Below are 15,608 nucleotides of genomic sequence, written 5' to 3'. Positions count from 1 at the left end.
GAATGGAGCCCCCAAGGCTGCTTCTATACTGATACACGCGTGCATACACACATGCACACACACACAGAAAGGATGCCAATTTGGCCTGGCCAAAGGAAATGACCAGGTTAGCAGATTCCCAGGCAGGAGGCTTCACACTCTTCCATCCCGAGGTCCCTCTGGGGTCAGAACGATCAGACATACTCTCCAGCTCTCTGGAAGGCCAGCCGTAGTGCAGGGCCAAGAAACTGCATTCGCCGGCACCAGACTCACTCGTGGACTGACCCTCTTGAAACCAATGGTGCGTTATCAATCCTAGCATCGGGACTCACTGGGCCCACCCCACACAAGCCCTCATTTTTCTCATGGAGATCTTTCGTTCATTTTTCAACTAACATATACTAAACACCTACTAGAAGCCAGGCATTGTGAGAACAATACAGAACATACACTAGGGCAGAGGTTATGGTCATCCCGAAATAGACTTTCAGCGTTTCACATACAGAAACTTCACTGCAACTGTGCAAAGGAGTTCAGGGACTCTCTGAGTCTATGTTTTGAGCACCACAGTAGATATGTACACAAATGACTACATGAGGCGGAAACGAGTGTTCAGAAGAAGGCTGAGGCATCTCCAAAGAAGTGTCATTTGAGACAGGCCTAAAAGGATCAGCAGGAATCTCCCAGCTACTTGTGGTCATCCCACTCCTCCGTGAGCAAGGTTTCCTCCTGAGGGACCCAAGCTGCAGGAGAGGGGCCATCAAGGCCAGATTCCCAGACTGGCCCATTCCCCTTCCAAGATACTATGCCCCAGGTGCCCCCCCCCCACATCCTTCTCCCACTCCCCTCTTCTCCCGGCCCCACAGGGTAGCCCTTCCCTGGGTTCTGCAGGCACGGGCAGCCCTTAACTGAATCTGTAACTGCGTATGCCCTTTTTTTCCCTCATTCCAGGGCACCCTTTCCTAAAGTGAGGTGAGAGTTCTGCCTGGCACTTGGAAAAGCCACAGCAGGCAGTGGGCAGACTGTCCCAGAGCAAGCTGTATGGTGGGGGGGACACCCTCTAGGTTCTTCACCCCCTTGTCCCCTAGGAGCTACTCAGATCACAGTAACCAGCCAGAGGCCAATCCAATTAGAATGGAGACTGGGCCATGCACTGCGATGGTTTATCACAGTAATTGAATGTTTACACCCTTATTATTCACCGTCCAGAGCAGTAGGAAAGAGAGAGGACCAGGAACTTCGCAACCTGGAAAGGTTTCTCTTTGCCCCCTCGGTCCTGAAGCCATCTAACTGCCGTTGGAAAGGGTGCATGTCTCTGATTCTGTGCCACACCATCCCTGGGAGGTTCTGGAGCAGGATGGGTGGTTTTCTCTCCTCAGCCTGGGCCCCACAGGGGAGGAGAGGCTTCTCCTCAGAGCTGCAGTTCCTCCACCTTCACCAGGCCTCCCGTTGAGCTTCAATCCTGAAGCTGCAGGGACAAGGAGAAGCCAGCCCTCCAGGCTGCCATCAGGCCAGGCTCCCCCTGCTGGAGCAAGCCAGACCTCCCCTCCCCCCAGCCCCAACTGCCAACAGGGATCCCCTGCACACACGTGCCACGGAGGCCTCCATAGTCAGCCACGGCGAGCCAGCTCTCCTCCCATCCCACCGGCCCCAGAGCCAGGCTCCACAGGCTGGCACACTGATCCGATGTGGGCTGGTGGAAGCAGGAAGTAGCCACCAAAGTTGTGACCAACAAAGTTTTAAATGGGGCGAGTAACTTCCCCTTTCATCCTTCCAACAGCTTGCTCTGGAGGCTGGGCTGGAGTACCCAGTGGCCTCCACTTTGGCAGGCGGCAGGTACTTCCTCCAGGTCTGCCTTCCTCGGGGCTGAGGCCTGAAAATCCCAGGGCGGCACCAGGCCCTTAGCCAGAGGCTTGGGTGGGGGCCCCCAAGAGGGGGCAACCTGGTGCACACGCTCCTGGAAGCCTGAGTTGGGAGGGTATGACTACCTCCACCAAGCCGGCCATGTGCAGGGTCCAGACAAAACCCGGGCCCCCGAGTTCCGGGCGGGCAACCACAAACACAGCACGAGGTGAGGCGCGCGGAGAGCTGGGCAGGCCGCAAAGGCGCGGGCGTGCGGGGGCGGCGGGCGAGAAGGATGACAGGTCTGAGGTGCGCCAGCAGCGCCGGGGTGCGCGGGGTGAGGCCGGCCCGCCCGCCCTAAGCGCTCCACTTTAGGCCTCTGCTGCACTTGCCCCAGCTCCCCGCCGCCCCTGCACCTCTGTCCCCCCAAACTCCCGGCGCGGGCACAGTTTCCGTGTCCACTCTGCCGTGCACACTGGCAGGACCTGGGCAAGGGGCTCCCGCGCCAAGTTCCCGCAGCTCGCGCGAGCCCCTCCCGACGCCTTCGGGGCCTGGGCTCGGTCACGCAAGCCGGTCCCCCCAGACACCACGTTTCTCTCCCGCGGAGGATCAGCCGTATTCCCGAGTCGACGCCGCCGCCGCCGCCGCCGCCGCCAGCGCGGCGGGCCAGGCGGTTCGGGAGGGTTTTCCTGCCGGGACCGCGCCCGGGTGGGCGGGGGCCGCGCGCGAGCTGCGTAGCTGCACAAACACCGCGCGGGCTGGCGCGGCACACGCAGCTGCGGGCCGGCGGTGCGGGCCGCGGAGGCGCGGGCTGCGGAGCGGCGAACGCACGTACACACGCACACCCCGCCCCGACCGCCCAGGCCGCAGAAGTTGACGCGCCGCGCCCCCCGCAGCCCCGCGCCCCCGCTCCCGGCCGCGCCTGCAGAGCTGCAGCCCGCGCGCCCCGCCGCCACCGCCTGCGCGCAGCCCGGGGTCCCTGGGCCGCCGCCGCCAGGGCGGGCTGCGCCTCGCCGCGTGCAGGCCTCGGCCGCCGGCCGGGCAACCCCACTTACCCCGCTCCTGCCCGAGCTCCAACATCGGCTGTCCCCCCTTCCGCTGCGGGCCGCCGCCTTCGGTCGCCTCCCAGGCTCCGGCCGCCTGCACGCACTCCCGGATTTTAAAAACAAACAGGCGCCTCCGCCTCCCCGCGGCGCTCGCAGGGCTTCCGCCAGCCCGCGCCTCCCAAGGCTGGGAAGTTTGCTGGCGGGGCCCGGGCGGGACGCGCGGGCTGTCACCCCTCGCTTGCGGCGCAGGAGCCTCCGCGCACCCCGCGCCCGCGGTGTCTGCCTCGCGATCGCTCTCCCTCCCTCCGTGTCACCCCCAGTCCTGCGATGCAGTGTCAGGATTGCACTGCTCTGACTCATCGGTTGAGCTCACAGCTTGAAAAAAAGAGAGAGAGGGCGAGAGGCAACAGCGAAGGAGGAGGACTCTCTGGCGTGCTACAAAGGATTGCACAACTCCGGGCTGGGAGCGCGGAGCGCCCAGCGGCCGCCGGCGCGCGCGGCACGGCGGCGAGCAGGAACCAGCTCCACCACTTCATCAGCACAACTGTCTCGGGTCGGCCTCACAGCCGGCAGGCCTGGCGCCGCCCACTTCCTGCGACCAAATAAGGCCGGAGAAGGCGTCCTTAAACCTTGGGCGGCTGTCCGGGCTGGGGATTTCCAGCAGACCTCGCCTCCACTCTCTAGTGGGTCGCCCTCCTCCCTCAGCCCAGGCCCGCGCCCCCGATGGCTTTGCTGGAACCAACAGGCCACGCGGCTCGTTCCTTTCACACCAAGGTCAGAAGGAGACGGTGACGAAATGCTTGGAAACCCATCGGGCCTGCCAGGAAAGTGTGTATGTGATGTTGGGGAGGACACAAGTCGCTTTCTTCCACAAAGAGAACTCTGGTTTTGGATACGGTAAATCATGCACAGTCCTCTCTAAGGCACTTTATTAAAGTTTCTCCAAGTTTCACTTTTGGCTCACCAGCATCCTGGTGGTGTAAAGGTTATTGAGAAACGTCCCAGCCCCTATAAAGGACCCAGTTACTGAGGTGATGAAAAGCTCCTGGGTTTCATTATAGCAACTGAAGGCAGTTGGGGCAGCTTTTCACTGCATGCCCACATTTCCCCCCCCTCCCTCCTAGCTGCCCCCCCCATCCCATGCCGTCTTGCCTGGCTGGTGGGAAGATGAGAAACATTTCTGCTGCTCAGGAGGTTCTTCTTGGCCCCCACATTCAGTGAAGCTTCAGGGCCAGGAGAAAGTCCAGGGGAGGTTCTTTCCATTTGTTTTTGTTTTTTTCCCCCAAAGAGATGGGTCAGAAGGTTTGCCTTTGAAGGAAAAAACACCGGGTCCTGGCAGCTGCTTTCCCCCGTGGCCAGTCCTGAGGAGCAAGTGCATCTCTTGCTTTCTCAGGGAGAAGGGGAGAGGCAGTGGAATGGGATTCTCCCAGACCATCTGAGCCTGCAGGGCAAGGGCCTTTGCCCCTGGGGAGCAGATGACAGAGACCCACCCTTGCTCCTGAGGAGCACCACTGTCCGGTGCTGTCCCACCCCTTTGCTGGCTGGAGCACCTGTGTGCACCCAGAGCTCACACCTCACCCAGGAGGAAGAGGGCTTACTGTACCAGGGTAGAACAGATATGGCAAAAGGACAACCTAAAGCAGTCTCATCTTCCAAACAGAGATAAGTATGCCAGGGGACTGCACCAGATGACCTCTTAAAATCCCTTCCAGTTTAAAATCCAGGATTCCGTGATTGTAAAAAGTGAATGGAGGAGCCAGGGAAACCACCTCCAACAAAGAAAAGCCCAGGCTCTAGGATTTAGCATCTGCAATGACGGTATTGTTCCTGACAATACTCAAAGTGCGTCCCCCCACACAGCCTACTCAACAACCCTACGTGTGTGAGAGTTTTATCCCCCTCGTTTTATGGACGAGCACACGGAGGTTCGGATAGGTTAAGTGACTCGCGCAAGATCACAGGGCAAGCCAAACATTTGTCACTTCTCTGTTCCTCTTCCCAGCTCCCCCAAGAGGAAGGCAGTGAGCAGTTGAGGGACCGGGGTGCTCAGGCATGCAGGCCCGGCCCCCAAGTAGAGGCTGGACTCTCAGGACTCCCAGGCAGGGGTTTGGTGTAAAGGCTTTTTGGTTTTTTTTTCCATTTGTCTGATTTCTTCATTCCCGCTGACACCTCATCCAAGTGAGGGAAGCAAAAGCAAAGCTACCTCGTGTCCAGTGCCCACGGCTGCCAGGTCTGCAGGCCTCTGGCCATCCTGCCCTCCTCTCCCCCCCTGCCCCAGGGCCTAACCCCGAAATCTGGCCTCAAGCCAGCCCAGAGCAAGCCCAGGGATGTTCCCAACCAACCAGAAAACCCAGCTGGGAAGCACATTCCTAGAAGAGCCTGCCACCATGAAGCCAGGGCCCAACCTCCAGGGAACGAGTGGGAGCCACTCCAAAGGGCACTCCTCACTCAGCCTCGTCCCGCCAGGACCTCCTCCCTGTCCCACGCCGGGCTGCCGGGCTGCTGGGCCTCGGGCCCAGGAAGCAGCAGGAGGAGTAGGGGGGAAGGTGGCAGGGGTGCATGAGAAACAGGAGTCAGGGAGGACCTCCCTGGACCCGGAGGAGTCCTGCTCATCTGGGAACAGCACATCCCTTCACCCCAACTCAGCTTCCAGACTCAGGCCATTTCAGAAAGAGGAGAGGAAGGAAAGGGGCACGTGTCCGTGCAGGGGAGGAGGGCTCAAGATGGTGTCCGACGCCCCCCCCCCCCCGACCCCCCTGCAGGAGAAGTCCGCCTCCCACAGGCAGGCCGATGAGGATGTGCACACACAGCTGCAGCTCTTCCGAGAAAGCCCTGGAGGTCAGTTTTGCTGCAGATATGACAGTGCAGAATCACTGACATGTGAAGTGAAAGTTTTGGTTTTAGAAGCTCTAGTCTCTGGGGCAGCCAAGAAGGGTGCCCTTTGGAGAAGAAAATAAGGTGTTCTAGGGACCTTCCCCATACAGCGGGCTTCTCTCGACCTTTACAAGCTGCAGGGAAGAGAGGAGCAGAGAGCTCCAGGTCCCAGGGAGTGTGCCTGCTGAGAAACACTCCAGGAGGCAAAGCACCCAACACAGGCTTACAAACTCTGGGTCCCGATGAGGGCAGAAAATGGCCTTACAGAGGCTTCCTGGGGCTGCACCAGCTCTCTGGACTTGGCTCCGAGTGCCCGTCAGTGCCCCGAGTGGCCATCAGCAGTGTCCACTTCTGGGACAACCCGAGACCAGTAAAAAGCTTCCCCAAGGGTGAATTCTGTGGTATTGAATTATATTCCAAAAAAGGTGTTACTAAGAGGGAACAAAAAGCTTCCAAGGAAGCCAGGTCGTCCCTACCCACACACCCACCTCCACGAACTTTCTGCTGCCATCAGTCACTATTTCAACAGGGGTTTTCTTCCCCCCAAACCCCAGCCTGCATTCCTACCCTTTTTCCATTGTCCCTTCTCTGTCAGGATCTTTCCATGGAGGCCAGCACAAATGGTGTGTTTCAGCGAATAAGCAACCTTTACTGGAGTCTGGGGAACTGAGGAACAAATACAGTTGGGGAAATCACAAATCGACAGTGCTGGGTTCCTTGTGTCCCTGCTGTCGTTTCCCTTTGCAGAATAAAGGTGCCGCCTCTAAGACCTCATTACCCGCAGTTTCAACAGAAGAAAGACAGGCTGTGGGAAAAACAGTGAACCAGGACGGAGTCTTGCCAAACTACAGCTAACACCCTGCGTGATCTTAGGAAAGTTGACACCTCTGAGCCTCACTTTTTTGGGCCCAAAACAGATGTACTGAATTTGTTACACAGACAACGAGAGAACACGCACCTTCTATGGGCTTGGGAGAATTCCAAGGGCAAAAAACTGCTTTATGACCGTATCATGTTATGTACACTTAAGGGGTTACAACCGTTCTTATTTCTACTGTTTTAGCCTATATCCCCTTCTCCGAAAACTAGCTTCTTTCTTTCAAGAACCTAGTCCAGGCAAGATCTTTTTCCCCTCTGAAAACCCCTGGGTCCATCCCCATATGCCTCAGGGTGACCCTCTGCTGGGCTCAGCCCAGACTCTTTCCAACCCTAACCCAGAGTTCCATCCGGGTGTCCCTCCAAGGCTCGCCTCCCAGTCTCTTCGTGTCCTTTCCGCCGTTCTTCTTCCCCAGTGCCACCCACCAGCCTGAGGAGGGGCGCTCTTTGGATGGCCATTGCCTTCTCCTCACCCCTTTTTGTCATGTCCCTTCTGAGGGGGCAGGGAGCTCAAAACCACCCGAGCCAGTAAGTTAAGCCACCGTGTGCCACGAAGTCCCTGCACCGTCTTCTCTTTTATCCTTGAAAACCCCGGAGACCCTCCTCCTCCTTTCACATTTCCGTCACCTGTTCTGGGGCAGGGCCGCGCCTGCCACACCAGCCCGCAGCTGGCTGCATCCTTTGGCCCTCCCACCTACCCTCGCCTCCACCTCCCTCTCTTGCAGGCCCGAGCTAGGTTCTTAGTGCCTTTGTCAAGCCTAAGAGGCAGCTTCTGCAGATGTCCCCAGTTGCTGCTGTCACTCGGGGCGCGACGTCTGGCTGGGTGTAGTGGGAAGGACACAACAGGTGTGGCTGCCAGGGAGGGCGGGCCAGAAGCACCCTTTCTTCACAGAGCCAAGGCCTCCTTTCAGCACGGTTCCATGCCCCCTGCGGAACCAGCCCCAGACAGACTCCGTCACTGGCTATTGGCGGGAGCTCAGCTTCCCTACCTTGTGGCCGTGGGCCAGGAGGAACAGGACCCACAAGATCGAGTGTGTGCAATGGGGCATGCTTTAAAAACATTATTTTTAAATGAAAACAAATACTGATAGGTCATGGACTAGAATCCCAAGTTCGTGTTCATGGGAGTGTACAGTTTAAGAGTAAAAGCTGAGACCTAAATCCAAATCTTGGCTCATGCTAGCCTGATGACCTTGAGCAAGTTCCTTAACCACTTAGTTTTCTCATCTGCAAAATGGAGACAAGAGCTTCACAGTATGTGGCACACACGAAGTCTTTTCCAAGTGTTGGCTATCGTTTTTTCTCATCTCCGGATTGATCCCCTTGCTTCTGGCCTGGCACACTCACCATCCTCACTGCCATTAGAGTGATCACATCCCTTTTGAGCCCACTGGCCAAACTGTTACGTGTGGACACTTCAGGCATTACGGGCTCTGTCCTGCTTCCCAGCCCGAGGGTCACACAGCCAAACAAGCTGAAGTTCCTCAACATGCCTGCTTGCTCACACATGCCCCTCCTCCCCCCACCTTCATCCACAGGTAAACCCACCCCCCTAGTCTCCCATCAGACTTGAGCTCAATGGCAACTCTTCCGGGAAGCCTTCCTTGACCACTCCCAGCAGAGGAAGGCCACTGGAGTATATACAGCTGGAGCCCTCCTGGATCTCCTTTATCAGACTGGTGCACAATCCCCCAGCTACTGTGTTAGTTACAAAGGGCTCATAGCTGCCCCCTTTTCAAAGGGAGCCTTTGCTGGCAGAGAGCTCTAGAGTCAGTGATTGATTAGGGGGTGGGGCAAGGGGATGGGTCAAAAAATTCAACCCCCCCATCTCAGGGTGGAACCAATTCTGTGATGGTGCAAGTCATACTTGTGGGATCCCTGTGGGGTCTGGCTGAAGCTACCTAGCTCCAGCGGCAGCACATCCTTCTTTTGCTTTTGCATAATGTCCTCCCCACTCTAGCCTGCTTCTTTCATCCCCTTCCCCGAAAGCACTTCCTAAGTCAATCCCAGGCACCCCTCACTGCCTCTGTCCCTGCTCCTAAGGAACTCCCGTGGCACCCCCTTGTTCATCTTTCCTCCATCCTGATATATTGTTCTGCTTATTGAGCCATCTCCTTACTAGGATCAGAGCACAGTCTAGATCTTAGTCGCCTTGTATGTATCCTTGGCGCCTACACATGGTGGGTACTCAGTAAATTCTTGTTGATAAATGCACAAAAAAAAGAATACATGTGAACATTTGAGGTAAGCAATAAAATGTAACATTATTATTATTATTATCACTGCTTTCATTACTATTTCTTCCATCCCAAATGCACGATTAACCTCTCCAAAATCAGGATGCATCTTACAATCAACAGAGCATGTCATGGTTTGGGGTTTGTTTGTTTTTTAATTTTTTTTCAGAGTGCATGTCATGGTTTGATCAGCAGCTTTTTGTCTTTCTTAGTTGTGCAAAAAATAACGGTGCATCTGATAGTTACTGGCATCTTAGGGTCAATACTCCTACTGCTACCACCACCACCACTATTTACTACCAGCACCACTACTACTGAGACTCAATCTCCTGGGTTCTGGAGCCCACAGGACGAAGTCCACAGAGCTGAGAGTCTCCACTGCCTGGGCTCAGTAGCTGTGCGGCAATCAAGCTTTCATAAAGTGATTTGCAATTTCCCAGGGATCAGAAGGACCCCTGTTCCAGATGCTTCCTGAAACTCCCATGGAAGCAGGCCAATGTGATGTGGAACAAGCTCTGGACTGGGAGTCAGGAGAGCAAAGTTCTAAGCCTGGTTCTTCCTCTAGTTTTCTGGATGGTCCCACGCAGCACCTAGCAACACATTTATTAAAGGTCTACTAAATGCTTGATGTGATGTGAGCCCAATGGGTCCATCCAGCACCCTGAGAGGAAGCCATGATTCCCATTATACAGATAAGGAAACTGAGGTTCAAAAAGGTTAAACACCTCTTCCAAGGTCACACAGATGGAATTCAATCACTGGCCTCTCCAAGTCCTTCTCTCTGATATATGAGGATACCTTCCGGGGCTTGTGTTTTTCCAGTAAGGAAGCCGAATAATTAGGAGTCACAGACTGGAGGCTCACAATCCATTCTCACCCCCAGATATATTTTATTTGACCCATATAATGTGTTTGATTTGAAGTGAATTAAATTTACTATCAACATTTTTTTTTAAATCAGGAGATTTGAACTAAAAATCAGGATTTCTGGGGGCGCCTGGGTGGTGCAGTTGGTTAAGTGTCCAACTCTTGGTTTCAGCACAGGTCATGATCTTGGGGTTGTGAGATCAAACCCTGTGTCAGGCTCCATGCTCACGACTCTCTCTCCCTCTGCCTCTCCCCCTGCTCTCTCTCCTTCTCTCAAATAAATAAACCTTTTTAAAAATAAAAAATAAAAAAATAAAAATCAGGATTTCTGGTTTGTCATGAAAAAAAATTGGAACACTGGCCACACTGAGCCCTCCTTCTTGGAGGTGGGGCAGAGTAGCTACACGAGGGGGGTGGCATTATGAGAGACTGGCAGTAGAAAGGAGCAGCACTGCGGTGGGACTCCCACACCCCAATTTTCCACTGCTTCCTTGGCCACTTACTATCTTTCCTGTGCTGTTCTCCTATACCCAGCCAGCCTCTCTTACTGAGAATGCCCTTGTTCCCTATGGGCCTTGGAGTGGGTGACCCTTAGACCAGATGAACTCCAATGCCCTCTCCAGCCCTAACATCCTGCGTGGCTCCCCCCAGAACCACCCCAGCAGCCCCTCACAAGAAGGTCACTTTAGGAACCTATTTTGGAACCACTCAGGCAAGCCCCGGCCCCACACCTACCCCCCCTTTGACTTCCATCACTGGGCCTCCAGTGTCTGTCTGTTCCTCTCCCTCCCTTCCCCTCCCTCTGCACCCAGAGCACCAGTGTCAGCCAGTGAGGGGGTGAGCCAGGCAGGTGCGGGTGTCGGGTTAGCCCAGGCCATGGGGGGGGGCCCACCCAGGAGGGAGCAAGGGAGCGAGGAAAGCAGGACATTGTGTCTCTCGATAGGAGAGTGGTTTAAGGAGACAGATGGAAGTGGGGAGGTTCTACAGACACAAAGATGAACAGAGTTTGACACAAGAGGAAACACAAACAGTAAATCATCGGGAGGAAGAATGTACAGTCTCACCAGCAATTTAAGATACGCAAATTAGAACGTCATTAAGGACCCATTATGGCCTGGACTCCACGTGTAAATAAGTAAATAAACAAGAAAGCTGCTGACTGCAGGGCCATCAGGAGACAGCCGTACAGATGTTGCTGTACCACTGGAACCTGTCCAAACCTTTCCAGAATGTGACTTGGCACTGTGTTGCAAGAGTTGAAGACCTTGATCAGGTAATTATGACTGGGAGACCAGATTCCATGAAAATAATCTAAAATACCACCACAAAGGAGTTTTTACAAACGAGGCTCATAGCACCTATTTGCAGACCCTCCAAAACTGAAATCCACTCCGGCTATGGTATGGTATGGTAATAGAACGAAACCTGAAAGGGATCGGCACATGGAAACAATCTGACGAAACCATTTGATCAGGCTATGTGACAAAATCAGCACAAAGAAATAGTAAAGGTGGACTTACAAACTAGGTTAAAACATCCACGGGAACATTAGCCGCAGTCAGAAGAGAACCCTGAACAGCACAAATTGCAAAGGTGTAATGTTTACTCTAAATAGATGGAGATGGTTTAAATAACAATGACGACGATGATAATAATGTCAGGGCCATTGAATAGGATTTCCTCACCATAAAGATACCCAGCCCAGCTCCCGGGAAGCAGGTGAGCCCAGGCTCCTGGCCTGAGGAGGGAGGAAGAACGGATGCAAGCTGGGAGAGACAGGGCTATGACTGTGGGCAGGATGGCCCCAGAGCTTCCCTTAGCAGGAGGGCTCGAAAAGATACCTCCCGCTAAAGAAACAAAGTTACACAAATAAACCCACACCATTTAACCTCTAACGTCCTGGGTGCTAGATCTCGCTGCTGCATTTTCGCTCTCAATTTCACTAATACCTTATTTCAACAACTTCAGAGGTGACACCAGGGCTCTCTGTGGGCTAGCCTAGGAACTCAACCACCATTTATAGCATTGTTTCTATGGAAATGTGTTTCAAGCTTCAAGAAATCTAGCTGCTGACAGCCCTGGGGCATGCACGTGGTCTCTAAATTAGGGAACTGAGACGAGCAGTTATTGCTGGGTCCTGGGCTCAGGAAGACAGCTTCTTACTTAGACTGTGTCGCACACCACCAGCAATGATCCCATGAGAGCAGGCTGGAGGCCGCTGTATGGGGTGGGGATGGGACCTTGGCATCTAGGAATATTCCAGGGAAGCACATGGATATTCTCCCCCACCCCCGCCTGGCCTTCAAACACATCACGGAAGATATGAAACTGGCCTCTGTACCCCTCAGGAGCATTCAGGTGAGCCCTGAGCCCACAAGCTTTCCAACTTCTCCCTGACCCTGGCCAACCTCTAGCCACAAGGGCCCATTTCAGTCTGATCTCAGAACAAAGAAACTCCAGACCTTTGACAGTTCTGGAATTTGGCTTCCACAGATAGGTGCTCGAGATAACCAGGGCCCCAGCAGGGCCCCGACATCTCTCCACACGCGCACTGCTGCCGTGGCCTCTGTTTTAGCAGGCTCCGACCTGCCTACACAAGGTCTGCCCAGGGCTCTCCAGCTCCCACCCACCTCAGGACTCCAAACAACACCGAGGAATCTCCGTTGCCTGCCCTGAATCACACTGGCCACAGGGAAAGGACAATCAAGGGCCCACCACACAGACACTCCACATGTCAAGAAAGTGCCCCATTAAGAAGAAAAGGCTACACACACGTGAGGAGGCAGAACCAGAGTGGGGTGGACAGTGAGAAGGCTATTCACTAGGCGTCCCAAGGTTATGAGATGCCAGAGATATGAGAAGGTGGTCAGAAGAGGGTCAGCTGCTCAGCCACAAAGCGACACCTACAGTTGCAAGTCCCAGCAGAGCTCATGGCAAGATGGGGGTTCAGAAAGCCCTGACTGCTAAGCAGGCAGAGGTAGACTGGATACATGTGGGGGGCTTTCCGAGGCTTGCAATAAAGGGCAACTCAAAGTTTCAATTCTATAACAAATATATACAATCTGCAAACACCCAAGACACTAACTCACTAGGGCCCTACCTGGGTTAGGCAGGGCCGCAAGAGGTCAGTGTGCAAAGCATACCTCGCCGCTGCCTATCGGAACTGCAGAAGAGAGAATAAGTTGCCTCCCCCTGTGGCTGAGGCCCCCAGGACCAGGCAGGCAGCCTGGAGGTGAGCGGGTGGCTCAGAACTGAGCTTCAGGGCCACACGTACTCAAGGGGCTGGTTCCCTGGAAAACCAGGTGTGAGCAATCATCTGGGGCTCTGAGGCCACTTGGAGGTCACCTGCACCAGGCAGTCCACGCTGGGAGCCCCGAAGTTATACAATTAGCCAGCCTGTGAGGTCAGGCCTTCCATCACTAAAAGACTCAGTTAGCCAATCTGAATTCTCCAGCCCCTGCAGTGCAGGTGGCTGATAAGACACAGAAGTTCTGTCTTCCGGGTGGTAACAGATGGGAGGCCTGGAGGTCCCTCCCCCTGGCCTTCCCACCCAGAGCCAAAGTCTTTGATACATTAAGATCTTTTTTTTTAAAAAAGTATATAAAGTATATATATTTTTTAAAGCAATTTCAAACACACAAAATACTCTATTCATAGCCACTTCACCTCATTTACCTTGTGCCAATTTATACTATGGCCAGTGTAATTAGTTTTTATGCACTCAAGTGTATCTGCAATTTTGCCTGCTAAAACAAAAACCACTTTTTCACCAAAATTCATCAACATTTTCCTATGAATTAGTATCACCTTCATATTAATTTCACAATGGCACAATATTCCACTGGATCTAGGTATCACGAACTCATGAGTTACATAGCCACGTGGAACATTTAGGCTGTTTACAGTTTGTTGCTATTTTAAACAATGTTGCTATAAATATCTTTATGCATATAGCTTTTTTCCTCTTTAGAATTATTTCCTTAGAATAAATTCCCAAGAGGGGCACCTGGCTGGCTCAGTTGGTTAAGCAGCTCAGGTCATGATCCTGGAGTCCCAGTCAGGCTCCCTGCTCAGCAAGGAGTCTGCTTCTCCCTCTCCCTCTGCTCTTCCCCCAACTCGTGTGTGCGCTCTCTCTCACTGTCTCTCTCTCAAAGAAGTAAATAAATAAGTAATCTTAAAAAAAAAAGAAGAAATTCCCAAGAGTAATACTTACAGGTAAAAGGAAATTAACATTTTTTAAATAGCTTCGAGTTCTACATTTTTTAAGTAAGTTCCATGCCCAGCATGGAGCCCAACATGGGGCCTGAGCTCATAATCTGAGATCGAGACCTAAGATGAGATCAAGAGTCGGGCGCTTAACCAACTGAGCCACCCAGGTGCCCCTCAAATTCTACATTTTAAAAATATATTGTTCAGGAGTGCCAGGGTCATGAGATTGAGCCCCACTGTCAGCTCCTCACTGAGCTTGGAGCCCACTTGGGATTCTCTCTCTCTCCCTCTCCCCTTCCCCCATCCCCCACTTGCACAGGCATGCTCTTTCTCTCTCTCTCTCTCTCAAAGAAAAGAAAAAAATTATATATATATGTATATATATATATACACACACACACACATATATATATATAACTCTGTGTCAGTTACCTGGATTGCCTATTTTCCAAGGTAGTTTTCTTGACAATACTTCCCAATCCTACCAATCAAAGTCTACTTGTTGTTTTTTTTTTCAAGGTCTACTCTTAAAATCTACTTTCCACAAGTCCCCATTGGGTCAGGCCTCTGGAGCACACATCTTATGACTGCATGGATGTTGGAGATAACTCAGCTGATTTACTGTGGAGTCATTGAAGGAGGACAGAGAGATATGGGTAGGGAGGCAGAGACCTGGGATGGAGAGGAGGGAGCAGTAGGCCCCATGGAGGCAGAAACAAAGGCAAATCCCACAGGCTGTCCCTTCCAAAACAAGCCAGTACCTCCCTAGACATCAAACCTACCCTACCACCCAAGCTTCCGCTTAAGCTGATCTTCAAGGAGCCAAGAACAAAAACACACTTGAATGGGCTCCTAAAGACCTTAGAAATACTATGGGTTTCTAAGTTCTGGAAACATACTCGGTAAACAATATAAGCCATGCACTCATCACTAGTGAAGCAGGCCCATGCATGTGTGGGCTCAGCCCTAAGTGTGGTTCAACTTTAAGAAAAAAAGTCCACCCCATCAGCCATGGCAGGAAGATGCTTCTCATCAGTACTCTCTAAGTGGCATGCAGACCCCAGACAGCTGTTCCGTCCCAGGAATGCCCTTGAGAGCAATCAGGTTTCACTGTGATGCACCGTCAAGACACCACCTGCCAGACTCTGTTCATAGGCTTGTGGGATTTCTGAGCAGGAAAGAACCCCACGTAGTCCAAGCCTCTCACAGACACACTGAGACCCCAAGTCCCTGCTCTGGGGCTCCCGCCGTACCCTGCAATCATTGTCAGGAGGATCTAGTTCTCTTTCTCACCCAACATGAAGAGCCACGGCCTGTCCTGTCCTGTCACCTGATTAAATGAGGCTTTCATTTTAAAGAGCCTCAGTCTCTTCTCTCATGGTCTGCTGACTCGTTTTCCCTAGTTCCTTCCTTGTGCAAGGCCAGCAGACAGTGCCAGGCATGAAAACTAAGGGATTCTCTAAGGGAAGCTGGTATTTATCCTTTTTAAAGAATCAGGAGGAGGGTGCCACCTTTAACCCGGTTCCTCATCACAGATGTCTCCTCAGAGTCCCCCTCAGTGTGAGGGGGACCCAGGTGCTAGGCTTTGAGGCCCTAAGTTCCCTTCCCACCCTCACCGGGGCCTACTTGGCAGGCTCAGACAAACAGCAAAGCCACCAAGGCTGTGACTCCACCCACA

The 15,608-nt window shown here is 53.4% G+C and overlaps 1 protein-coding gene across 5 annotated transcripts in view; it reads right to left on the bottom strand.

Annotated features, from left to right (window-relative positions):
- The window catches only part of MIDEAS (mitotic deacetylase associated SANT domain protein), a 65,420-nt gene that overhangs the window by 37,606 nt on the left and 12,206 nt on the right, over positions 1 to 15,608 (bottom strand). For 4 of the 5 annotated variants that reach the window (XM_027570713.2, XM_027570711.2, XM_027570715.2 and 1 more), the window contains exon 1: positions 2,877 to 3,785. The exons of the other annotated variant lie outside the window; for it this stretch is intronic. The gene's annotated coding sequence lies outside the window, so the exon portion shown is untranslated. Of the gene's footprint in view, positions 1 to 2,876; positions 3,786 to 15,608 lie in introns of those variants that run through there. 5 annotated transcript variants of the gene reach the window in all.

Source organism: Zalophus californianus, chromosome 6 (assembly GCF_009762305.2).
Source record: "Zalophus californianus isolate mZalCal1 chromosome 6, mZalCal1.pri.v2, whole genome shotgun sequence".
Classification (NCBI taxonomy): domain Eukaryota; kingdom Metazoa; phylum Chordata; class Mammalia; order Carnivora; family Otariidae; genus Zalophus; species Zalophus californianus.
This window is presented reverse-complemented; position numbering and strand designations above follow the sequence as displayed.